This window comes from Bos grunniens, chromosome 10, assembly GCF_055505025.1.
Source record: "Bos grunniens cultivar Pamir isolate PY7600 chromosome 10, Bosgru_T2T1.0, whole genome shotgun sequence".
NCBI lineage: Eukaryota > Metazoa > Chordata > Mammalia > Artiodactyla > Bovidae > Bos > Bos grunniens.
The window spans coordinates 54,647,512-54,674,164 of NC_141174.1; the positions used below are offsets into that span (position 1 = coordinate 54,647,512).

Genomic DNA, 26,653 nt, shown 5'->3' on the forward strand with positions numbered 1-26,653 from the left:
TAGAGATGGTTCCCAAAACCCAGTGCCCTTTAGGCAAAGGCTGCAGCTGGTCATTGTATGGCACTGCTTAGAAACTGTCATACTTTGAGATTTCTATGTGGGTCATCCTAACATACATGATTTCATCCCATCCGCACAGCAAACTGCCAAGGGGTTGTGTGTGATTATTTCTATCTAACAGATGAAGAAACGAGTTCTGAAAGGTGAAATCAGTTGTCTGAGATCACACAGCACACCAGCCGTAGGGTAAGGATCTGAACCGCTCTTCAGATCCCTGTGTGCACATGCTTCCCATAATCCCATCGAAATCCTGCCAAGTGGGCTGGTGGCATGGCACCTCTCCATCTGCTAATGCAGGCTGCCCGGACTGCCATCCTCACAGTTTGTCCTAGTTCAGTGCTTCTCAAACATTAAAATGCATACAAATCACCTGGGACGGTTGTTAAATTGCAGACGCGGATTCAGGAGGTCTGGAGGAGGCCTGAATACAAGTGCCCAGGTGGGGCTGATGTTGCTGACTTGCTGAGCACACTTTGGGTAGTAAAGTCCTCGCTGACCCCCAGTGCTTCCAAATTATTCCCTGGATTCTGAACAGGACCTCTTTTCAAAGCTCAGAACCTTCTCTTCTCTCACTAAGTGGTTAGTGGCCAGATCTGTGAAGCAGTCTCAAGTAGTTCTTAATGAAATTAAAACCAGACTGACATCCCTAATACTCTCCAGCTGTTATCCAGTATGTGCCATTAGGGTAATTGTGCGGGAGAACGGGAGGGTAGACACTAATACAATAATCTAACCAGGGTCCATTTAAAGCTACAGGCGATGGCTTGATTAGTAAGGTGAGGAAATTTAAGATGAGACCCTGGAGTGTGGGCAGCACCAACAGCACCAGCAATAATGGTAATGGCAGCAGAATCATTAACGGAATATCCTTTACATTTTAAATTGTGTAGATATTAAATTGTGTATGGGTAATTCTTATAATAGTTCAGCAAGATGAATTGCAGCCCACCAGGCTCCTCTGTCCATGGGATTCTCTAGGCAAGAATACTGGAGTGAGTCGCCATTCCCTACTGCAGGGGATCTTCCCAATCCAGGGATCAAACCCAGGTCTCCCACATTGCAGGCAGATTCTTTACCATCTGAGCCACCAGGGAAGCCCCTCAGCAAGATAGAAATTATTATTAATTTTCATGTATTCATATTTTATTTTCATCAGTAATCTGAAAAATGTTCAAGAACATTTAACATAGGACAAGAAAGCTCAAGTTTAAATGGGGGGATGAGAAGAAAATTCTGGGTGCAGACAAGGGAGACCAGGAAAGAGGCTCTCAACTAGCACATGGGGAATGTGTACCTGCTCAGAGTGAGCCACTTTCCAGGAGCCAACAAGAAAAGGGGAATCTGGTCAGTTGAACAATTCATAGTGATCATGTAATTGTTTTTTTTTTTTTTTTTTTTTTGTGAAGTGCATATTTATTTATTTATTTATTTTTTCTTTTTTAAATTTTATTTTATTTTTAAACTTTACAATATTGTATTAGTTTTGCCAAACATCAAAATGAATCCGCCACAGGTATACCCGTGCTCCCCATCCTGAACCCTCCTCCCTCCTCCCTCCCCATACCCTCCCTCTGGGTCGTCCCAGTGCACCAGCCCCAAGCATCCAGTATCGTGCATCGAACCTGGACTGGTGACTCGTTTCATACATGATATCATACATGTTTCAATGCCATTCTCCCAAATCTCCCCACCCTGTAATTTTTTAAGATTTTTTTTTTTTTTTTGGATGTGGACCATTTTCAAAGTCTTTACTGAATTTGTTACAATGTGGTTTCTGCTTTATGTTTTGGTTTTTTGGCCATGAGGCATGTGGTATCTTGGTTCCCTGACCAGGGACTGAACTTGCACACCCTGCATTGAAAGGTGAAGTCTTAACCACTGGACAGCCAGGGAAGTCCCAGTAGTCATGTAATTAAAAAAAAAAAATCCAAAGAAAGCAAATTTATTTTCACACCCAGATAATGTGAGGGTATCTCCTATGGCCCTTCCTAGAGGGGATATGGTGTACCATAATGAGTGACTTTCTCAACAGTTACTCACAATAGACCCTAGGATAGCTTCCATGGGGTTATGTCAACAGTGATCCCCAGTGGAGGCTAATGCATCAAAACCAAGCATAATTCAGAAATGTAGTCTTTCAGGGACAAATGAAACGTTGTCTAGTACCTAGCAGTTGATTGCTGCTGCTGCTGTGTGTGCTCAGCTGTGTCCGAACCCCACAGACTGTAGCCCACCTGGCTCCTCTGTCCATGGGATTCTCCAGGCAAGAATACTGGAGTGGGTTGATGCTCTGGTTTAATTCAAAACTCTATCTAAGATAACTTGGAGAAAGGGAAGATTATGTGTCCTTCAAGAAACCTTTCTCTCCATTGTCATCCCTTAGTGCCATTTTCCTAAGCTCAACTTAGAAGATGCTAAGTGGCAGCAAGTCAGAGATTGTTCAAATAGCAGGCAGCTCTGGTTGAAAGATAACTTGGAGCAATGGAAAATTATGTGTCCTTCAAGAAACCTCTCTCTCCACTGTCATCCCTCAATGCCATTTTCCTAAGCTCAACTTGGAAGATGCTAAGTGGCAGCGAATCAGAGAGATTCAAATAGCAGGCAGCTCTGTTTGAGTGGAGACCCAAATGAGTTAATGGAAAACTAGGCACAGTTGTTTAACAAGAACACAATCCAAATAAAAGTCATCTCAGCCCTGCTCTGAGGTGAATAAACTTCAGGGAATATTCTGAGAAAGAACAGGATTCTTCTCCAAAAGTACTCCTTTGAATGATTGTGGTCTTAAGTAATACTTCATATAACAAGGATGAAATAGTTGTAGCCTGAAAAATATTTGATACCACTGGAACTGATCTTCACTTGGCTAAAGGAAAATCTCCACAAAACATCTATAGAATACTTACATTTGGGCAATGTTATTTTTTCCAGAAAAATTATTTGTGAAACCTATTTGTCTATTCATCCATCAGTTTATTTACTGAGCCAATGCATTTTTGGGGTCACCTGTCATATACTAGGCATACTCTTGGGAACAAAACTCAGGATCACTCATAGCAGCATTAGTTACAACTGTCAAGATTTGAAAGCAACCTGAGTGTCCATCAAGGATGAATGGATAAAGAGGATGTGGTACATATATACAATGGACTACTAAACGGCTATCAAAAAATATTTTGCCATTTGCAGCAACATGGATGGACTCGAAGGACATAATGTTAAGTGAAATAAATCAGAAAAAGACAAATGCAGTGTGATATAACTTATATGTGAAATCTAAAAAATACAACAACCAAGTGAATATAACAAAAAAGAAGCAGTCTCAGATACAGAGAACAAACTAGTGGGTACCACTGGGAGGGAAAGGCAATATAGGTGTGGGAAAGGAGGAGATATAAACTATCAAGGCTTAGGCTCAAGGATGTATTGTACAATATGAGGAAAAAGCCAATATTTTGTAATAGCTGAAAATGGAAAGTAACCTTTAAAATTATATAGAACGTTTTTTAATTAAAGGAAAAAACACAGAATCACTGCCCAAACAGAGGTGAACGACTAGTGTGGGAAACCCAACAATCTCATAACCACTTTATCATACAAGAAGACATCATGCCCAAGATATCAATCTTCTCCATTTTTCAACAATTGAATATAAATTTAATGTCTTCCATCTATTGGGCAACAGAGAGGGGATGTGATGATAAATGACACAAATAAATACATAATTATAAAAGGTGCTAGCTAAGTGCCAGGACTGTCTAGTCAAGGCTATGGTTTTTCCAGTGGTCATGTATGGATGTGAGAGTTGGACTGTGAAGAAAGCTGAGTGCCAAAGAATTGATGCTTTTGAACTGTGGTGTTGGAGAAGACTCCTGAGAGTCCCTTGGACTGCAAGGAGATCCAACCAGTCCATTCTGAAGGAGATCAGCCCTGGGTGTTCTTTGGAAGGAATGATGCTAAAGCTGAAACTCCAGTACTTTGGCCACCTCATGCAAAGAGTTGACTCATTGGAAAAGACTCTGATACTGGGAGGGATTGAGGGGAGGAGAAAAAGGGGATGACAGAGGATGAGATGGCTGGATGGCATCACCGACTCGATGGACATGAGTTTGAGTGAACTCCAGGAGTTGGTGATGGACAGGGAGGCCTGGCATGCTGCAATTCATGGGGTCACAGAGTCGGACACAACTGAGTGACTGAACTGAAATGAACTGAAGTGCCAGGAGAAAACTAATGGACTGTGTCTATGACAGAATAACAGTGGTGGGCTGGGGATGGTCTGCAAAGAGTTGGTCAGGGAGGGTGTCTCTAAGGAAGTGGTGGTTCAAATGAAACCTGTAGAACGTGAAACTCTAACTATGAATGCATCTGGGGAAGAGCTTCCTGAGTACAAAACCCCTGAACCTGGGGGAAGCATGCTAGTGAGAGGAACAGGCAAAAAAGCAACTAAATGGTCACATCTTACGGGATTAGTATTTACCACGCAGTTACCACTGGAAATGTCAACCAAAATAACTGATTTCAGAATAATTGATCCATAGCTTTTCCTCTTTGCAATAAGTATTTAGCAAGGCCGGTTGGACATTCCTTGTTTGAGGTAATAAAACTCTCTCACGTATGTATGGGATGATGTATGATGTTCTCTTCTCTATGGTGGGACACATGCATTCTACTCACTCAAAATCAGATCTCTAAGAAACACATTAGAAACCAGGAATATTTCTCAAGGTCAGAAAGATAACACTGCTTCCCTGAAGCCTTATAGCCCTGTAAGTGATGGTCCCAGAATCTGAAACACTAGCCTTCTGATAGCCCAGGTCTTAGCTTCTACAGCACATACGGCATTCTAGTTGGAGGAGACCTGGGAATCAACTTTAGGTAAGCCCTTATTTAAATAAATTCTTTCTCTCAGGGCTCTGAAGACGGATACGGGAACTCAGAAGTTGGCACTTTCAGCTCTGCCCTGGACACCAGCCTGAAGGAAAATCCCATAGATTCTCTTGACAAGCATGCAACCCTATTCTTCCAATTACCATTCCAGCAAGATTATTACATTGTGTCCTGATATTCAAATGCCTACTTTCTCTTGAGACTCCAAGGCCCCAGGGGCAAAGCCATCCCATCTACCAATCCCCATTTTTTCATGAGGTCAGCCTTTTCCCTCTGCCCATCAGTCTAGATTCTAGCATTCTCTCACTATGACCTTTTCCTTGCAAAAACTTCTGCTCTTCACTTCCTCCACCTTATTCATCAGACCAGACCCCAGCAATAAGTAAACTCTACTTTCTCTTTGTCTTAACTTGTACCTGAGCTCCTGAATGTGTAAAGAAAAAATGCAAGGGAGGTATAGAACCACTTTAAATTCATGAGCTCCAGCTTCAAATGGGCACTCAAAACTGCCCAGCAGGTCTTGTATTTTTCTCTTGTTGACTTACTTCCCTATTCCCCAAGAATACAACTTTATACCTTCTTTTTCTCTCCTGAAACTTCCTACCTTCCTTGCTCTATCTCAGATGATGACTCCTCATTTCATGGATAAAATTGAAAAATCATCTTCACTTTACCAAACCTGCAATCTTCAGTGGGTCCCATTTTCTCCTTCTTTGCTCTGGTTAAAGTGGAAAAAATGCCCATCAGCCTATCAAAGTTCAATTTCTTCTACATGCACCTGGGCTCTCATCCCCTCAAATACTGTCCTACTTTGGTTGTTCCCTCTTTCTACATTATCAGTTCCTCTCTTACTGGGTCAGGCCCACCACTAAATAAACGTGTTCTATTATTGCCTGAATTTATTGAAAACAAAACAAAAAAGCATCTACTGACTCTCTTTCTCTATACTATTTCTTGAGTTCACAGCCTAAGACAAATAGAGTTGTCTGTATGTACATTGACCTCAGCTTTCCTGGTGGCTCAGTGATAAAGAATCCACCTGCCAATGCAGGAAGTGTTGGGAAGATCCCCTGGAGAAGGAAATGGCAACCCACTCCAGTATTTTTGACTGGGAAATCCCATGGACAGAGGAGCCTGGTGGACTATAGTCCATGGGGTCGCAAAGAGTCAAATACAACTGAGGGATTAAACAAAACAACAACAACATACATTGGCTTCACACTAACTTTTCCCACTTTATTCTGGCTTTGCCCCCTTCCACCTGGCCAATAATTTCAGCTGGAAATGAGTATACCCAATTTTCCAAGTCAAACAAATGGCTTTCAAGTCTCGTCTTGTTCAACTTCTCAGTAGCCAACCACCTTCCCCTTACACTCCCTCTTCTGGCTCCCATGACACCCACTCCTCCCTTTATCTGGCCTCTGACTCAGAATGTTCTCAGGTCTGTCTGAGCTGCTTTTCCTTTTCCCTAAGCAAACTTATCCAGCCCATTTGCTTTTGCTCACTTTCTTTTAAAATGGTTTTCATTCTTTATCTAAGAAGTAAATGCACAGAGTCAATAGTCTTTTAGGAGCTATTTGGTTTTTTAATCACCTTCTCCAAAAAGCAAACACATCAGATTTCTATTTCTTTCTCTGGACTTTTCACGCCCATAACCTTCTGTCCTGCATTAATCAATCCTTGTTTTCCTGAACAGGTGACATCTCATGACTCCTCTTCATCACTTTCCTGTGTTAAGTGAAATCCTTCCTGTATCACTTTCTCTTTCCTGGTTTACAATTGTATTGTCCTAAAGGACATTCTTTAATAGTTTTAAAGAAAGAATATATCTACTTGAATTCTTACAACTATGAAAATATATGTATTGTATTTTCATCCTTTTGGTTAAAAGTTTAGCTAGGAATATAATTCTATGTTAAAAATTATCATCAATCAGATTTTTGAAGCAATGCTCCATTTTATTCTAATTTTCAGTGTTGCTATTGAAAAGTCCAATTAGTTATCCTGGTTCCTTTAAATTTGTGTGTGTTTATTTTATTTTTTGTCTACCTTTGGGTCTTCTACCCCTGCGTTCTAAAAGTCACAATGGAAAATTCCGCGCTGTAGGCCTTTTCCTGTTCACTGTGCTGGGCACTAACTCAAGTCTATTTTAAATGAGAGAAATGTGTCTTGTAATTTGGTGAATTTTTATTGAATCAAATTAGTTGAATGGTGGGCTTCTTGTAGCAATTTTCTAACTATATTCTCTTTTCTTGGGCTGATTATCAACCTTTCTCATTGTTTTTTTCTTTATGATCTATGGGATTGCCCCTAAATACGTATCTTTCAATATTTCTATTAATTAAAAAAATTTGATTGTCAGGTTACAATCCTTAAGAGTTTACACTTAATCTTCTGTTCCTTTTTTCATAGCATCCTGTACTTGTTTTATGGCTATCATAACACATTCTAAGAATATTAATTATCATTTGATTTTGAGAGTTCTCCTCCGCCTTATCCCTTTTTTGGATTCTTCTAGTCTATTCTTTCATTTTGGAAATGTTCCTAAGATGTCTGCTTTTCTTATTTGTTTATCTGTATTCAAGAGAGAGTTAATAAAAGCTGTTTGCAAGCAGGGAGCTTGGTGGGGTTTGTCAAATGGTATAACTTGTTGCAGTTTGCACCAGGCAGACTCCTGTTTATTCTATTCCTGAAACTTGTGCAAAGCTTTTCCATGTCAGGGATTTGAACATCAGGATCTATCTGGAATGCATCTTTTACTAAACATACATACACGCACACTACCACACTCCTGCCTGAAGCCTTCTTACCTTTTAGATCTTTGCTTATCCATTATCTCTTTAGAGGGGCTTTCTCTGACCATTTCTGCTAAATAAAATAGCTCTCTATTATTCTTTCCATGTTTCTTTCCTCTGTAATATGTACCACAATTTATGTCATTGATTATGTAATTGAATGCTTTCTTGTCTGTTTCATATTGTCTAATAACAAGCTTTATGTGGGAAAGTACCATTTCTATCTCTATTTGTGTTCAATGTTCTAGTCTCAGGACTTAGCACTGAAATATAGCATGGTCAATACATATTATTCACTTAATCAATGAATGGATGGATGGATGAACAGAAATTCTAGGGTTTTGGTCAATCTCTGGTATAAGTAGCTCTGTAACCTTAGGCAAGTCATTTAACCTCCAAAAACTTTGATTCATTTAGCTTCTTAAGACTTAGAATAATAATGTTGGCATAATGAAAGAATTGATGTCAAAGTGCTTAGTTAAAAGGTCTATATTATTATGAGCAATTATAAAGACAATGTGGCTTACTCTGTTTTTTCTTATTTTTTCCTTCTCTTCATATTGAAACTTCAATTTAACACTTCAGGGATCATACCTTGATAGCACCTTCTAAGTGATGTTGTTATTAAGAGCTTTTTTAGAACCAAATTAACTAAACTCATAGATGTGATTCAAATCAGATGTACCTTATTCAGACTCCTGAGCAAATAATGTCATAAGAAAATTCCAGTTTCTGGTTGTAGTTTAATGATGGGAATGAATGAGCAATATGTCAACTCATGGTCTACTTTCAAGTATAAGGAAGGACAAGATAAAAGAAATTCCAGTTCAGGAATGAGCATTAAATCATTCCTCTATTTTTGAACTATAATATTTGCTCCAAACTAACCAAAATAATGAAACTATTCAAGTAAATGTGTGGGAAAACTAGAATGCTTATTAATTGCTGATAGAAATGCAAATTGACATAATCCTTCTAGAAAGCAGTTTAAAAATACATGTAACATGCCTTAAAGGTGTTTATGTATTTTGGTACCATAACTGTTCTTCTGAGAAAAGTCCCAAATTTAGGGACTTTTTTCATTTCTAACAACAGCCCAGGTTGTGCTGGTCCAAATGTCCATTCTTGGAGAACCTCTGTTATAGACCTTAACCATCCAGTATTTTAGCTCCTTATTGGAGTTAAGTTTCCCCAGACCTCTTATCCTCCTATTCCTGTTCACTGCTAAACTAATCTGAGATGCTAATCTGACTTAATAAATCATGAGATGATAGTAATAAATAATGGGAGAGGATTTGCTAAATGCCAAGCATGTCTGCCAGGCATTTACACACATACAAACTGCTTGCTTTTTCATATGAAACACATTGTCAGGGTAGTTCTCACCCCATTCAGGGCTGTGATGCTTATGTCAGGAGTCTGGTCATGCTTTCACTTTGGGGAGGATGCTGTCAACTTTCCCCGTATCTGGAGTCTCCTTCCAGTGTTTTAGATTCTTCCTCTTCCTGCCCCAGCTCTGGAAGTCCTCAGGACACTGTTTCAGTAAGGGGGTGAATAAAAATAAATCAATGTCTTCCCACTTGATGACTTAAGGGTGCACAAAGTGACTAAGAGGAGTCCTCCAGTGGGAACAACTGAGCTAATGCATCATCAGAGGGAGCTCCGATCGGTATGCCTCTCTCCCTTGAGACTTTTGGGAGTGGCTTTCTGCCATACTTGTCTCTCCTAGATTCTCTCTCCCTTGGAACTCCTTCTTGGTTTTTCACAAACAGTGGTTCTGTGAGCTGGTGCCATTTTCTTGGACAGCCCTTGCCTCTCTGGATTTACCAAAATTTCTGACCACATCCTTGGCTTCACTCTTGCTGTTCTTTCTTGTTGTTGTTTTGATATTCTAAGCCTTTAGTCTCCTGAAGTTCTCATGTCTCTGTTCAACAAATATTGCTAAAGCATAATTTGTTTTTTTCCCCTCCAGTTTCTCTTCTTTCTCAGGTATGTTTGTACCTGACACCTCTAAGCTACTTTCTGTGTCCTCATGGTAAAAGTTTTCAATCATTGAACATATGTGTGTTGAATGGCTCTTAAATGTCAGATACTGTGGTAAGTACTGGGAATGCAGACATCTTCAACATGAAACATTTTCCCTAAAAAAAATTCTTGTATTTAACTGAAATCTTGAGTATGCCAATACTGAAAATCTTACCGTTGAAAAGACTGTTGTTGTTGTTATTGCTTTCTTTTTTTTTTTTTTTGATGTGATCAAATCAGATGCTGAATAATTACATTAATCACTTCTGACTCAGGGTCAGCCCTACCCATTAAAAAAGTGGGAATGCCTGAGGTAGCTTGATTTTAGGGGTCTCCTCTCCAAAGTTGCACAAATTCTCTCATTCTTTGCCACCTTGGATATGGGATAATAATGTAGATGTGAGTGCTTATATTCAGATTCTGTTTTTCACTGCAGTTATCTAAACAAACAGGATATAGGTCAAGAGAAGGTGAATTTGGATTCATGAATCATGGCTCAAAGGCCAGGAATAATGAGAGTTCTTAAAGATTCCTACTCATCCAGGAATTATCTTGGGAGTGCTGAATGTCTGGCAGGAGATGGGAATGAGGATACAAAGTTGCAAAACTCTAAAGTTGAACTTTACTTATGTAAATTGTGACAAGACTTTTTTCTTTAATGGTATAAGATTAATCTTATTTACCAGGCCCAACAGCATATATTGTTTCCCTCTTTAGCTGGGAAATTTTCACTCAGTATTTTAAGTGACCGTTTCAAAATCTTAGTGTAATTCTAGATGAAAAGTCTCCAAACCAAGAACTAAGACTTGCTGGGTAGAACAGAATATCAATGGAGAGATTGGCAATTGAATTTACAATTACCAACAATCAAGAATATCTTTCTATCAGTACCATTTTTCCAGATTCCTTAGAGACGCAGACATAAAGAACAGACTATGGACACAGCGAGGATAGGAGAGGGTGGGACGAAATGAGAGAGTGGCGTTGACGTATATACACTGCTGCTGCTGCTGCTGCTGCTAAGTCACTTCAGTCATGTCCGACTCTGTGCAACCCCATAGACGGCAGCCTCCTGGCTCCCCCATCCCTGGGATTCTCCAGGCAAGAACACTGGAGTGGGTTGCCATTTCCTTCTCCAATGCATGAAAGTGAAAAGTGAAAGTGAAGTCACTTAGTCGTGTCTGACTCTTAGCGACCCCATGTGTAAAATGGGTGTCTAGTGGGAAGCTGCTATATAGCACAGGGAGCTCAGCTCAGTGCTCTGTGACAACCTAGAGAGGAGGGTGAGGGGTTGGGAGGAGGTTCTGGAGAGAAAGGACATATGTGTACTTTTGGCTGATTCATGTTGTATGGCAGAAACCAACACAACATTCTAAAGTAATTATCCTCAATAAAAAATTAAAAAAAAACAACAACAAAAGAGTATCTTTCTAAAAGCAATGGCAAAAGATTCAAACCATAAAAAATAGTCATTGCAAGATTCCACTGTGTAAAACTTAATATTTTAGATGCTAATATAAAAACAATTTTAAATGCAAACAACAAGCTGGATTTTTTTGTGTGCAAAATTTATGGCAAAAGTGCATAACACATATTTAATAATAAATACAGGGATCATGCAAATCAGGAAGAAACATTCAACACTCTAACATTAAAAAGTTTATTAGTTAGGGCAAAGCTCACAGTTCCAAGTGGGAATCTCAGTGGCTTATTACAATAGAAATTCCTTCTCCCCCTCACAGTCTAACATAAGTATGTGTTCCTCAGTGCAGAGAAGTATTTTTCCCTGTAAAAACTGAGGGAAACCATCATTTTTAATATGTGGCTTCCAATATGGTTGTATTTACTGCAAAAACCAGTGGAAAAGGAAAGGTCTAGAGGATGCATGTATAGAATGTTTTTACAGGCCTGACCTAGAAGAGGTACATGTCATACTCACTCATATTCTTTTGGCTAGAACTGAGCCACACTCCCACGAGAATACTTAAGTGCAAGGGGAGAGGAAAATATTGTCTAAACTGTGTATCTAGGAAGAAAAGGAAATGGTGGTTGAACAGCTATCTCATCTCTGCCGCAGCCAAACCCCTCCCTTATGGGAGCCAGATGTTGTTTATATACATATCCACTTATACATACACATAAAAGTAGATTAGTCTCAGTTTAAGCTGTGAACCTAAGACGATAGATGTGGGAGTGCCATGGAGGATCTGCAAAGGTGTTCACAGAACAACCTATCATCCACCTCAAGAGTATAAAAAGAATCTGAAGTTACAGATGCAAAGAGGAGTAAGTTAGAGAGGAAGAGAGTTACTGGTGTTTTATGAGGCTCATCTCTCTCTCTCCCCCTTTTTCAGCCCAAGGAAGAGATTTCAATGAGATGGTTTAGAGAATTTAATATATGTCCTCTGGAGTGTGTCACTCCTGCCTAAGAAGTCTGGAGAGACAGAAGCTGGAGTAAGTAGCTGGCAGACTTGGACTAGGGGCTGTGGTTTCACTTCTGGCCTGGGTAGAAGCTCTGTTTCTTGTGGGCCAGATTGGAGGGCCACATGGCAGAGAGAGTTGGTGAGCTGCTGCCTGAGATCCTGTCCAAGAGGGGCCCCTGGAGGACACAGGAACCTCAGCAAAGCAAGCTAGAGATGTACTGCTAGATCTTAGAAGCTCAGAGAGGCATTTCATTTATTTATTTATTTATATACATATGTCTCCTCCCTCTTGGGCCTCCCTCCCACACCCTATCCCACCCCTCTAGATCATCAGAAAGCACCGAACTGAGCTTCCTGTGTTATACAGCAGCTTCCTGCTAGGTATTTATTTTACACATGGTAGTGGATATATTGGAGAAGGCAATGGCACCCCACTCCAGTACTCTCGCCTGGAAAATCCCATGGATGGAGGAGCCTGGTAGGCTGCAGCCTATGAGGTCACGAAGAGTCAGACATGACTGAGCGACTTCCCTTTCACTTTTCACTTTGATGCACTGGAGAAGGAAATGGCAACCCACTCCAGTGTTCTTGCCTGGAGAATCCCAGGGATGGGGGGAGCCTGGTGGGCTGCCGTCTAGGGGGTCACACACAGTCGGACACGACTGAAGCGACTTAGCAGCAGCAGTAGCAGTGGATACACGCCAGTGCTGCTCTCCCAGTGGGTCCCACCTCTCCTTCCCCTCTGTGTCCACATGCCCATTCTCTACATCTGTGTCTCTACTCCTGCCCTGCAAACAGCTTCATCTGTACCATTTTTCTAGATTCCATATATATGCATTAATATATGATATTTGCTTTTCTCTTTCTGACTTCAGAAATGCATTTTAAATGATCAGCCAGGAGAAAGGCATCAACTACTGTCCATGGAATTACAAGTGAGCAATTCCCAACATTAGGGTGGGGGAGGGGATCTCCAAGCAAAACACCCCTCCCCCACACACACACAAAAAGACCCCATAGGAGTGCTCTGAAAGAAGGTATCTAAATACTTAAGACAACCAGATAGTACTAAGCATCCAGTCAAGTAAGAATTCTCCTATGTCCTTTCCTCTTCTCCCTGCTCATGCTTCAGCTCTGTAGAATCAGAAACCAAGCGAGCAAGTCACAGAGGTGAGGAAAGCACTGGGTGAGGAAAGAAGAACCAGTTATCCTTTCCCACAGCAGACAGCAGACCTACTCGGGGCAAACTGGAGGGCGGTGTGGGGGGGCTTGCCGTTAAGACTGAAGTTTACTGCTCTGGGCTGGATGTTAATTACTGAACTAAACCACTTTATGACCAAAAGTGACTGGAGGGGGACATTCCCTGGTGGTCCAGTGGTTAAGAATCTACCTTCTAATGTAGGCGAAGTGGGTGCAATCCCAGGTTGGGAAACGGTTCCCACGTGTCAAGGAGCAACTAAACCCGAGAGATACAACTGAGACCCGACACAGCCAAAAATAAAATAAATAAACTTTTTCTTTTTTTTTCAGTGACTGGAGGACTTTTCATTATCTGAATCGAACATGGTTTTCATTCGAGTGGGAGGATGAATGAGTTTAAATGTACAGTGTGAGACTGCATCATTTCAATGCGATCATTTCAAGCACACATGTAAACATTTCTGAAAAGATAAAGAAAACATACGAAGAAGTGGAATCTCTGGATGGTGTAATTAGGGCCAAAAAAGTTTCCTTGCTATGTTTGTGTATGTGTACGTTTCTAAGTCTTTCAAGATTCCCACAGGACACATTGTGCTTATGAATCAGGATGACGGACATACTGTACAGGATACAGTAAATAGTACCTAACTGTAGGAGATTTTGCCACCTTCTCTCTTGGAAGGTGAATATTTCCTGGATAACTAACCTCAAAATCATTGAGTGTAAAAGCCATCATTATTTAATTTATGAACGTTAAACTGAAGATTAACTTGGTTTTAATGGCTATATTGGTATCAGCCCTTGTCTTAAAATGTCATGCTCACAGAAATTGAGTGATTTCACAGTGCATCCATTTTCTACTCTTTTACCCTCCAAATGTCTATTTCTATATTTCTTCTTTCTCTGAGTCCTTATTAAAGCTATTTTTCTTTAAAAAAGGAAATATTTTGTGTCCACTTCAAGCCTACATTGTTCAACAGTTTCCCCCATATATAGACGAATCTCTTTGCCCTCCAGACTCCCACGGTGAGTGAATCAGGACCACATCACTGAGCAGCTGACTGCATACTATCTTGTGTAGTCAGACTCCTGGCTCTTCCTGAGTGAGGGTTTTTTTTTTTTTTTTTCCTAACTAGCTGGTTTATTTCTTAAAGCTACATGATACATGTAGTCCTGCCCAGGTGCCTTGAGCCCTTAACAACCTATTCCTCGGCACACATCAGGTAGGGAGACAAACTTACACTGAGTGGATTAAGTAAGGAGACATGCTTTTTTTCATTCCTGTTTCCCCTGTGTGATAAGCTCTGAGATCTCAAGCTGCTCAGGAAGGCTTTATTAGCCACAGTTACAAGACTACTGCTGTTTTTCTGGTTTGTTCTCTCTTGCCTTCTGGTTTCTCTCCTGTTAACAACTTTATCTAGTGACCTTCATTTGGAGAAGTTCACTGACCCATATGCCAAGTGAAGCTCAGGAAAAGAAGGGAGAATGACCATAAATACCTGTACACCTGTTGTTTGAACTGACTGTAAGTTTGGGGATGATCAAGGAACTGTTTGCTTGCGCTAACTCTATTTTCCAAATAACAAAGTATTTGAGGCATTAACTACTACTATGATAGACAGTGTATACAAAAAATTATAGAGATTGACCTAAATAGTTTTTATTCTCAAAAAAGAGCATGTCTCTAAAAGCCACTAGTTGAGGAAACATATTCAGTCTCTCAAATAGTTTATATGGGCCTGTAATTTGATGCAGCATTAGATTTCGCTCACTATTGGCTTTAAATATTTTGAAAGCAAGACCAGGAATTTGCCTTCAGCAAGGCCAAGGGTTACTGGAGTGATCTTTATGTTTTATATCCCACATTATAATTTTTTCAAATGCTTCCAAAGAAGTATTTCTTTGCCTGACAGCTCATTGCATGCAGTATTTTAGGTAACTGTGGTGTGGGGGGGTGGGGGATGCGGTGGGAGGGCGGGTATTTTGCTCTTCAGTTCTACTGGAGCCAGGAATAGGGTGAAATCAGCAAGGCAATCTAGGATGAAAAAATCTCAGGGTTGTGGTTTCAGATTCATTGTTTCAGGTTGAGGAGGCAGGAATGGCTTTAACAGTTTGCCTGCTTGGTTAACTGAAACCTGCACCTAAAGGTAGTCAAAACCAAATGAAGTTAAAATCCCAGAACTTCCCTAGTATGCTGCAGAGTGAGTTATCTAGGACTGATGCTAAAGCTGAAACTCCAGGATTTTGGCCATCTGATGTGAACAGCTGACTCACTGGAAAAGTCCCTGATGCTGGGAAAGATTGAGGGCAGAAAGAGAAGAGGGCGTCAGAGGATGAGATGGCTGGATGGCATCACCAATGCAGTGGACATGAACTTGGGTAAACTCTGGGAGATGGTGAGGGACAGGGAGGCCTGGCTTGCTGCAGTCCATGGGGTCACAAGGAGTTACACATGACTGAGACTGAGCAACAAGTTATCTAAAGTCTTAGAGAGCCTAGAGTGCTCGAGTGGGTTTGTCAGGTAAAGACCTGTTCACTCACTTCCTCATCACATCCCCTGAAGAGTTATAAACACATTCTTTTTACCAAGGTTGTGAATAATGCATTTGCAAGGGATATCCAGCCTTCTTAAAGATATTTGTGGTGGTTGTTCTCATAAAGGTTATTAATAATAGTGGAAACTGCAGTCATTAAACTAGGCTTAGAATACATAATATGAATAGAGATACCACGATATAGGAGAATCTTCATATTGACTCCTTTATCCAATGAGTGAGAACTACTCTGGCAAAAATGGCCAAATGGAAGCCACTGAAATTGTCTCTGTCCACCAAAGTAGTAAGCCAAAACCAATACCACATTTCTGGAAGGATTATGGAGGTTAGTAACACCATCAAGGACTTGGAGGAGGTAGGGATGGTGATTCCTATCACCGCCTCATTCAACAACGCAGAAGATGCAAATATCCTGAAGATTGACTGTGGATTATCATAAACTTAACCAGGTAGATAAGATAACCTGTCCTGTGGACATCAGTGAGTTTATTTCCTCAGCCACCTTGATCCTTGCCCAGGGATCACAAACAAAGTAGTTCTGGTGGCAAGGCAGGGAGTCTGTATGGGTTCAGTAATATGGACTTCCAATTCAGTTCAGTTCAGTTCAGTCGCTAAATTGTGTCTGACTCTTTGCAACCCCATGAATTGCAACACGCCAGGCCTCCCTGTCCATCACCAACTCCCGGAGTTCACCCAGACTCACGTCCATCGAGACAGTGATGCCATCCAGCCATCTCATCCTCTGTCATCCCCTTCTCCTCCTGCCCCCAATCCCTCCCAGCATCAGGGTCTTTTCCAATGAGTCAACTCTTCGAATGAGGTGGCCAAAGTACTTGAGTTTCAGCTTCAGCATCATTCCTTCCAAAGAAATCCCAGGGCTGATCTCCTTCAGAATGGACTGGTTGGATCTCCTTGCAGTCCAAATGACTCTCAAGAGTCTTCTCCAACACCACAGTTCAAAAGCATCAATTCTTCGGCGCTCAGCCTTCTTCACAGTCCAACTCACACATCCATACATGACCACAGGAAAAACCATAGCCTTGACTAGACGGACCTTTGTTGGCAAAGTAATGTCTCTGCTTTTGAATATGCTATCTAGGTTGGTCATAACTTTCCTTCCAAGGAGTAAGCGTCTTTTAATTTCATGGCTGCAGTCACCATCTGCAGTGATTTTGGAGCCCAGAAAAATAAAGTCTGACACTGTTTCCACTGTTTCCCCATCTATTTCAAGTGCAATTATGGACTTCCAATATGGAAGTGCAATCTGGCTTCTGACCTTATAGAATGTCCAATCTGCCAACAACCTGCTGAGCCCTTGGTATGGCATCTTTCCCCAGGGGGATCACTCAGCTACCTGGTTGTATATATTGAAACACTTGCAGCATGGAAGGAGCAGAACTGTGTTCTCACTGGAATAGACACTTACTCTAATCTACATTTTCCTCCCCTGTGTGTGTTAGTTGTTCAGTCATGTTCAACTCTTTGTGACCCCATGGACTGCAGTCCTCCAGGCTCCTCTGTCCATGGGATTTTCCAGGCAAGAATACTGGAGTGGGTTGCCATTTCCTTCTCCAGGGGATCTTCTGACCTAGGAGTTGAACCAAGGTCTCCTGCATTGCAGGCAGATTCTTTACCATCTGAGTCACCAGAGAAGCCCCACCTGCAATATTTCTACCAAAACCACCATGCATTGACTTGTGAATGCCCTCTTCATCATTGTAACATTCTACACAGCCAATCTTCTGATCAAGGAACTCATTCTACAGCAAATGAAACAGAAATGGGCCCATGGTCATGGTCTTATATTTCCTCCAATCCCTCCTAAAGTAGCTGGCCTAGTAGAAAAGTGCAATGGTTTTCAAAACTCTGAGTAACAACTGAGCAGCAAGACCTTGCAGAGCTGGGACAGTGTTCTACAGGAGACAGTATGTGCTCCAAATCAGCCACCAATAGGTGGTAGTTCTCCCACTGACAACATTTGTGGGACTGTAATCCGGGGTGGAAATGGCTGAGCCATCTCTTCTCAGTGATCTGCTAGAAACAATTTTGTGTCTTGTTCCCACAAGTGAGGGATCTGCTACAAGACAAGCTTCTGAAGGAAGAACATTTCTCCCATGGGACAGAGCAATGGTTCTTTAAAACTGAAACTTGAAATTGCCACCTGGCCATTTTGTGATTCTCAAGCCAGTGAATCAACAGGCAAAAAAGGGAGCTATTCTACTGAAAGGGTGACTGAGCCTGACTACAGGAGGAAACTGGTTTGCTCCTACATCATAAAGGAAGGGACGAATATGTTTGCAATGCAAGAAATTTGCTGGAGCCCCTTAACACTCCCCTGATCTATGATTAAATCATGTTAAAAGAAGCAGACAAGATTAACTGTAGTAATTTTGAGTGTTTCCTTCTTATTTTGAATATAAAATATTTGTGCATATATAATGGATAAAGGGCTTCCCAAGTGGCTCGGTGGTAAAGAATCCACCTGCCAAGCAGGAGACACAGATTCAATCCCTGGGTCAGAAAGAGCCCCTGGAGATGGAAATAGTAACCCACTCCAGTATTTTCACTTGAGAAATCCCACCCACAAAGGAGCTTGGCAGGCTACATTCCGTGGGGTCACAAAGAGACATGACTTACAACTATTTAATAAAACAACACAACAACAACAAGTCAACAAAGAATAAAGAAAGAGGCTCTGACTATCTAGATTTAAATCTCAACTTTGCCATTTACTAGTTTTGTGACTGGATTGAGTTAAAAAAAAAAAAAAAAAAACCTCTCTAGGTCTGCCTCTACAAAATGAGAATAATTATACTATCTTCCTCAAAGGAGTTCTACAAATTTTAAATGGGTTAATACCTTTTCAGCACTCAGAATCGTGCCAGGCCCGGAGGAAGCATTCAGGGATGGCTGTCATTATTAGGACAGGCTGTAGTATCAGAGAAAGCAGACATGGTTGTCTCCCCTTCAGTGGAAACTTTCCCTAAGATGTTCCCCCAGTCCCCAAATCCTGCACGGAAAGGGACAAATCCCCAGGCTCAAATTTCTTTTTGCTTGCTTGGCATTTTGTAAGGGACCCTTCCCAGTAGATGCCAATAAGCCTTGCCTGCATATTCAAGCCATTCTCTTGCACTTCTGTGAAGATACTCTGAAAATAGCTTTTGCATGAGAAAGGGACTTAGGGGAGGGTTAAAAATGCTAAAATTTGACCAAGTCTCCAAATGAAAAATACAGCTTTAGGGGAAACCAGAGACATCTTCCTCTTTCTCTTTCACTCTCAAAATGCATTATGATGAATAATGCCTCAGGGCTGGTGTATGCAAACTTCCACTGTGCTTATGGAGAAAGATTATAATTGAATTCTCTATAATGATGGGCCAAAAAAAAAAAAAGACCCAGACAGACAAGGCTCAGAGGCTGCACATCAGCCCAGTTTGGCTTCTAGCCCACAGCACCTACAATTATTCTGCAGTGATTTTTATTTATCTATTTAGTGCTCCCACTAGGCAAGGAGAGAGAGAAAGAGCAAGAGGGGGAATCTAGTCATAATTCAGCCCTCATGGTTAGGCAGCAAGCTCGAAATTGAAAAAGTTATTCAAATGGATAATGAAATGGGGCTGAGTTTCTAATGTCCTCCTCCATAGGAAAATGGCATAAATTGTGGGACTTTGCAAATGGCTTACACACTGTTTGTGATGAGATTATTTAAGACTCAGCTCACTGATGCTATACCAGGGCATCATCCCAGGGTGAGTGGTGGGCCTCTGTATTCTAAATCAAAAGGCAGAACAGAGTCTTTGCATTTGGTCTTGAAAGGTCAGTGACAGCCACCAAATGAAATGAGGGCCCCCTTTTGTGCTACTCAGACACTGATGGGTAAGAATGTGGGTAAGAATTGCTCCTTAAGGATGTGGCTCTGGATAAAATGTATTCAAATACGATCAAACAACCAGTGTGTTTCTGGATGCAGCTGAGTTGAGAGAGGAAAGGTTGACAATACGAACATCTGACAAAAATAGCATGTGACCGATTCCAGTTTCTAGTGGAGCTATGGTCAATACTACATTTCTACCCCCACCTATTTTAAAGGTCAGCCTTGAAATTGTCCCCCCATTTTAAGAGCTGGCAAAAGACACATGGTGACCACTTGCACACCCTCATGCAATGCCCCCAAAGTTCAATGTGAAATTTTTATTTACAAAGCACTTTAATTTACAACAGCTCAGGGAAGTGGGCATTTTATCACAGTTTTGTAGTTCTGGAATAACTGAAGTTCAAGAAAGTAATTTGTATAGGTCACATGGTTAGTATGTTGAGCAGAGATGTGGCGCTGAAGGTCAATAAATCATCACCATATTTAAGCCCATATCCCTTTCATAATTGGAAAATTAACACTCAGTTTTTAAAATTTGACATTTCAAGACCTAGAATAGTACTATATAATACAACTTTCTGTGATGATGGAAAGGTTCTATAATCTGTGCTGTCCAATATGGTAGCTACTAGCTTACTATAAACACTGAACACTTAAAAAAGTGGTTCAGTTCAGTTCAGTTGCTCAGTCGTGTCCAACTCTTTGAGACTCCATGGACTGCAGCCCTCCAGGCTTCCCTGTCCATCACCAACTCCCAGAGCTTACTCAAACTCATGTCCATTGAGTTGGTGATGCCATCTAACCATCTCATCCTCTGTTGTCCCCTTCTCCTCCCGCCCTCAATCTTTCCCAGCATCAGGGTCTTTTCTAATGAGTCAGCTCTTCACATCAGGTGACCAAAGTATTGGAGTTTCAGCTTCAGCATCAGTCCTTCCAATGTGGTTAAGTGTGATTAAAAAAGTAGTTGTGTGATTAAAAATGGATTTTTAAATTTTATTAAGGTATACTGAATTTAAATTTAAAAATCATATTAAATGGTGGCTAGTAGTTACCAGACTAGTCAAGAGAAATCTATTTATTTACTCAACAATCAGGAAACGTGTGTGTGTGTACTCAGTCATGTTTTACTCTTTTGCAACCCCATGGACTGTAGCCCACCAGGCTCCTCTGTCCATGGAATTTTCCAGGCAAGAATACTAAAGTGGGTAGCCATTTCCTTCTCAAGGGGATCTTCTCAACCCAGGGATTAAACCCTGGTCTCCTGCATTGGCAAGCACATTCTTTACCATAGCACCGCTTGGGAAGCTGAAGTTCTACTCTAAACAACTATAGAAATTTAGAGCACATGCTCTAAGTCACACAGAATATTACACATAATATTCAGCTAAGTTTGGTATCGATCAGGAAAGAATGGGGAGCTTTGAAGAAGTTTAACAAAATAGCTTAGAAATCTGAGGTCTCAGAGTTTCATGTACATATATATCGATATTATTGCATTATTTTGTAAGTAGAAAAAGAAACTGGAAAAGAAACGTAGTCCCTTAATTTTTCCCTGGCAGTGTCTTCTTTATGTAGAAGAATCATGGAGAAATTGTGCAGCTTGGAACAAGAGGCTTAGTGCTGCTGACAGAGAAATCAAGTATGGCCAGCAGGGGCTCCTCCCCAGGAAAGGCACAGCAGTAGCTACGGAGCAAACACTAGGACAGAAGTTTGAGGCCAGATGGCAGATCTGAAACAAACATAGGCTAAGCACTCAGGATTCGGGCTCCAAGTAGAGTAGTTGAAATAGTCAAGAGTTTGTCTCTTTGAAGCAATTCAATACAGGACAAGAATTCAGGAAACTAAGAATTAAAAAGAAAAGTTTCAGATGCTACCAGATGTTTACTGTCTGAAGGTAGATGAAGAAGGAAAATAACCCCTAGGATGGTCACTCTTTTGGGGGTGACTCCTGAGGGGCCAGGATACAATTGTTTAAGGCTAACCCTTGGGACTGGAAGCAGAAAAATCAGATGTGACCTGTTGGTCAGGATGCTCCTGTTTGCAAGCAGAAGAATCCTCAGGTGACACATTTTAAACGGTAAGGACATTAATTATTTTAAAGGATGAGAAGTCCAGAGGTAGGGTAGATTCAGGGTTGCTTATTTTATCTCATTTATTTCTCACGACAATTTCATGAAGGAAGTGTATTTTACAGCCACAAAGAAATCAAGGCTTTCAGAGTTTTAATTATCTGTCCAAAGACACACAGCTGGTAAGAGGCATTGTCAGCTTTACTGCCCCCTTAAGCTTAAGGTACAGAAAGTAACTAAATATTTCATTCTGGTGGGGTCTCACTGATATAAAGGATTTTCAGTCTTTTATGACAGCATTAGAACAAGGCTAGTAGATATAATTTCCAGTTGGCAAAGGTTGGAATTCATAGTGTATGGAGACCATGAAGACAGAGTCCATATCACACAGCAGTTCAAACTGGAAATAAACCCTATGGCTCAAAACACAGAGCTTTCTATCAGAACTGTTGCTAAGTCACTTCAGTCGTGTCTGACTCTGCGCGACCCCACAGACGGCAGCCCACCGGGCTCCCCCATCCCTGGGATGCTCCAGGCAAGAACACTGGAGTGGGTTGCCATCAGAACTACTCAGTGTCATCCCATGTTTCCACCTCATGACAAAAGAATAATAAACAAGCAAACAAATAAATAAAATCAAACAACACACCCCATGAGGTCTACTTGTCTCCTGGCAGCCCTAGGCCCACCCAGTGCCTGGTGGCTGTGATGTCAGCCTCGCTGCCTTTCCCGCGTGCTCCTGGTGGCTGTGTCTTGTAGAAATGAAGAGACTCTGAGGGGCAGAGTGAGGCCGCAGACTCAGCATCTGCAACCAAGGGGGTCAAAATCCCAGGAGACACTGCACCCCTCCCCCACCAAGCTCCTTCAAGGACAAAAGGGAGTCCTGGCCAAATCTAATGGAAGTAGAATTTCAAATGATGAGACACTTGACCTTCCCTTTCTACTCAATGTCTCAAACTGGATCAGGCATCAAAAGGCAGCAAAAAACAACAAACCCGTAAGCCTGCATGAAAAGGACTTCAAAATAGATGCAGCCTATATGGAACCTGGTCAAACAGTATTATTTTCAGCTGGAGAGAACTTCCGAAACTGGAAGGCCTAAAATATACTCAGTAGATAGAGCTCAGGTTAGCTTAGCCTATGTGAAGAGCTAACATTATTTTTCAGAAGATAATTATCCATTTATTATCTTATCTGTTGCCAATGTCATGTAACACTGAGAAGTTGATCAGCATACGGCCTAGAATGTCTAAGACTTGGGAATGGAAATAACTGCCAAATATGGATTAAATTGATAAAAATAATTCCAAACATGATTAGAGTCACTCTGTTGTATATCCTGCACAGCAGGTAGGAAATCCTTGAGAAGAATTAGGGAAAGGTTTAGGGAAAGCAGATTAATGGAGAAAAGATTAAATGTGTTTCAAAAGCAGTACAAAACATATTTTAAATGACAATCCTTCCATGGGCAATGTTAAAAGGTACTTGGGCACATGCAAAATTCAAGCCCTGGGTTTAAATGCTATGCAGTAATAAAGGGAAATGTATTCTGTGGCCCAAACTGTGCATGTGGAACAAACTTGGACTTGACAAATATAAGGGGTGGTGGAGTTATTTTTCTTTTTGCCTTTACATTTCATTGCCTAACATTTCACTGTTATCTAGAAAAGCATCCTTATTGTAAAAGATTCAAACACTACAAAATTATATAAAATGCAATGTAAAGATCCCCCTGGGGGTCACAACCCCCTACGTAGCCCTCCCTCCCCCATACACACATTCCCAGGTGAGTTAACTAGTGCTTCTGATCGTCTCCTATCCATATATCTATAGTCACAGGTATACATATTTTGTTTTTGTTTTTCAGTTCAGTTCAGTTCAGTTCAGTCGCTCAGTCGTGTCCGACTCTTTGCGATCCCATGAATCGCAGCACACCAGGCCTCCCTGTCCATCACCATCTCCCGGAGTTCACCCAAACTCATGTCCATCGAGTCAGTGATGCCATCCAGCCATCTCATCCTCTGTTGTCCCCTTTTCCTCCTGCCCCCAATCCCTCCCAGCATGAGTCTTTTCCAATGAATCAACACTTCACATGAGGTGGCCAAAGTACTGGAGTTTCTGCTTCAGCATCAGTCCTTCCAATGAATAATCAGGACTGATTTCCTTTAGGATGGACTAGTTGGATCTCCTTGCAGTCCCAGGGACTCTCAAGAGTCTTCTCCAACACCACAGTTCAAAAGAATCAATTCTTCGGCGCTCAACTTTCTTCACAGTTCAACTCTCCCATCCATACATGACTACTGGAAAAACCATAGCTTTGACTAGATGGACCTTTGTTGGCAAAGTAATGTCTCTGCTTTTGAATATGCTATCTAGGTTGGTCATAACTTTTCTTCCAAGGAGTAAGCATCTTAATTTCATGGCTGCAATCACCATCCGCCGTGATTTTTGGAGCCCAAAAAAATAAATTCTGACACTGTTTCCACTGTTTCCTCATCTATTTGCCATGAAGTGATGGGACCAGATGCCATGATCTTCATTTTCTGAATGTTGAGCTTTAAGCCAACTTTTTCACTCTCCTCTTTCACTTTCACCTCAAGAGGCTTTTTAGTTCCTCTTTACTTTCTGCCATAAGGGTGGTGTCATCAGCATATCTGAGGTTACTGATATTTCTCTCGGCAATCTTGATTCCAGCTTGTGCTTCTTCCAGCCCAGCGTTTCTCATGATGTTTCTCACACAAAATATAAATAACAATTATTTTGTTACTTGCTTTTTTCACATATTAATGTATCCAGGTACTATTTTTCATGTCAGTACATATATATATCTACTTTATTTTTTAATGGCTAACATAGTACCTCAGAGCATGGGTATTCGATAGTTTATTTAGCTAGTGTCACACTGATAATATTTGGTGTGTTTGCAATGCTTTTTAATAATAAGTTTTCAAAGAAAGGCTTGTTTGCCCACTTATTAAGAGATATGAGAAAAGTCATCATTTTCCTGTAGACTCACTTCTGATTATCCTAATTCTACCTCTATTGACCAAGGCCAGAGAGCCACTACCATGACCCCTTCTCTTTGCTTACTCTTAGCATACACTGTTGGAGAAGGCAATGGCACCCCACTCCAGTAGTCTTGCCTGGAAAATCCCATGGATGGAGGAGCCTGGTGGGCTGCAGTCCATGGGGTCGCTATGAGTCGGACGCGACTGAGCGACTTTACTTTCACTTTTCACTTTCACTCAGTGGAGAAGGAAATGGCAACCCACTCCAGTGTTCTTGCCTGGAGAATCCCAGGGACAGGGGAGCCAGGAGGCTGCTGTCTATGGGGTCACACAGAGTCGGACACAACTGAAGCGACTTAACAGCAGCAGCAGCAGCATACACTGTGCTGTTTGATCCTCAGTCCCAGTGGTAGCCATAAAGCATCATGATTCTTCTCCAGTGTTTAGTGCCACAGGGGGTCAGTTCCCTCTTAGGGGTACTCCTATGCTTCTACACATCTCGGGAGCAGAGGCAATCATGGCCTTTTTGTGGAATGCCAACCTCTGCAACAAAGAGCAGATTTGCTTGTTGCTCATTATCTTTATTTTGTCTGGACAAAATAAAGATAATGTCTCCTTCCAGAGCAAATGGCCACTTGGTGTGAGTTCATTATGAACGACTTGCATTACCTAAGTTTGAGAGCTTGTTTAGTCACTTCAGTCATGTCTGATTCTTCGTGACCCCATGGACTGTAGCCCTCCAGGCTCCTCTGTCCATGGGATGATCCCAGCAGGACTACTGGAGTGGGTTGCTATGCCCTCCTTTAGGGGATCTTCCCAACCCAGGGATCCAATCCATGTCTCCTGCAGCTCCTGTACTGGCAGGCAGATTCTTTGCCACTGAGCCACCCGGGAAGCCCAACCTAAGCTTGGACACCCCTCAGCTGTGAGAACCCACTGTGTGCACAGCATTCACTTGGGCCACTTCAGGCACCCCTGCAGAAACTGGGAGGAGAAAAACCGATGAAAACATTAAACCCACACTGTTGGCTCTGATACGAGTAAGAAAGGCCTTTGTTTCTGGCCCAGGAGTCTCATGTCTTCTGCCAGCACTGATAAAACTGAAGGAGGCTAACTTGTTAGCCAGCAAGTAGAGTAAAATCTTAGACTCTTTTTGGTTTTTGACAACTATACAATGCATGGAACTGCCATTCATCCACTAGAAAGAAAAAACGCTCTCAAACCTTCAACTCTCCCACCTTTTTTATACAGTTCAACACGGGCTGATATCCCATATAAATATAGGACCGCTTAACACTTTGCACTATTTGCCCAGAATGCTTTACTCCTACTTCTTGTCCTGTTACTCATGCTAGTTCTTCAAATCCTAGTTCAAGTTTTACTTCCAAAGGAAAAGGTAATGTTTCCCAGCTCCATAGCTCTGTAAAATCCTTCTACTTATGCCCAACATCCCTTCTTCCTAGCACTCGTCCCAGGTGATATTTTATCTTTAATTTTTATTGGATGATAATTGCTTTACAATGTTGTATTCGTTTCTGCTGTACAACAATGTGAATCAGCTATATGTATACATATATCCCCTCCATCTTGAGACCCCCTCCAACCCCACCCCATCCCACCTCTCCAGGTCGTCACAGAGCACCAAGCTGAGCTCCCTGTGTACACAGCAGCTTCCCACTAGACATCTATTTTAACATGGGAGCATATATATGTCAGCGCTACCCTCTCAATTCATCCCACCTCCCTCTACCCCGCTC

General features: G+C 41.4%; 1 long non-coding RNA gene across 8 annotated transcripts in view; it reads right to left on the reverse strand.

The window, feature by feature from the left end:
- The window catches only part of LOC147364553 (uncharacterized), a 202,635-nt gene that overhangs the window by 87,280 nt on the left and 88,702 nt on the right, over positions 1 to 26,653 (reverse strand). The window contains exon 3 of one of the 8 annotated variants that reach the window (XR_015134663.1): positions 8,472 to 9,276. The exons of the other annotated variants lie outside the window; for them this stretch is intronic. This is a non-coding gene — a long non-coding RNA (uncharacterized LOC147364553). Of the gene's footprint in view, positions 1 to 8,471; positions 9,277 to 26,653 lie in introns of those variants that run through there. 8 annotated transcript variants of the gene reach the window in all.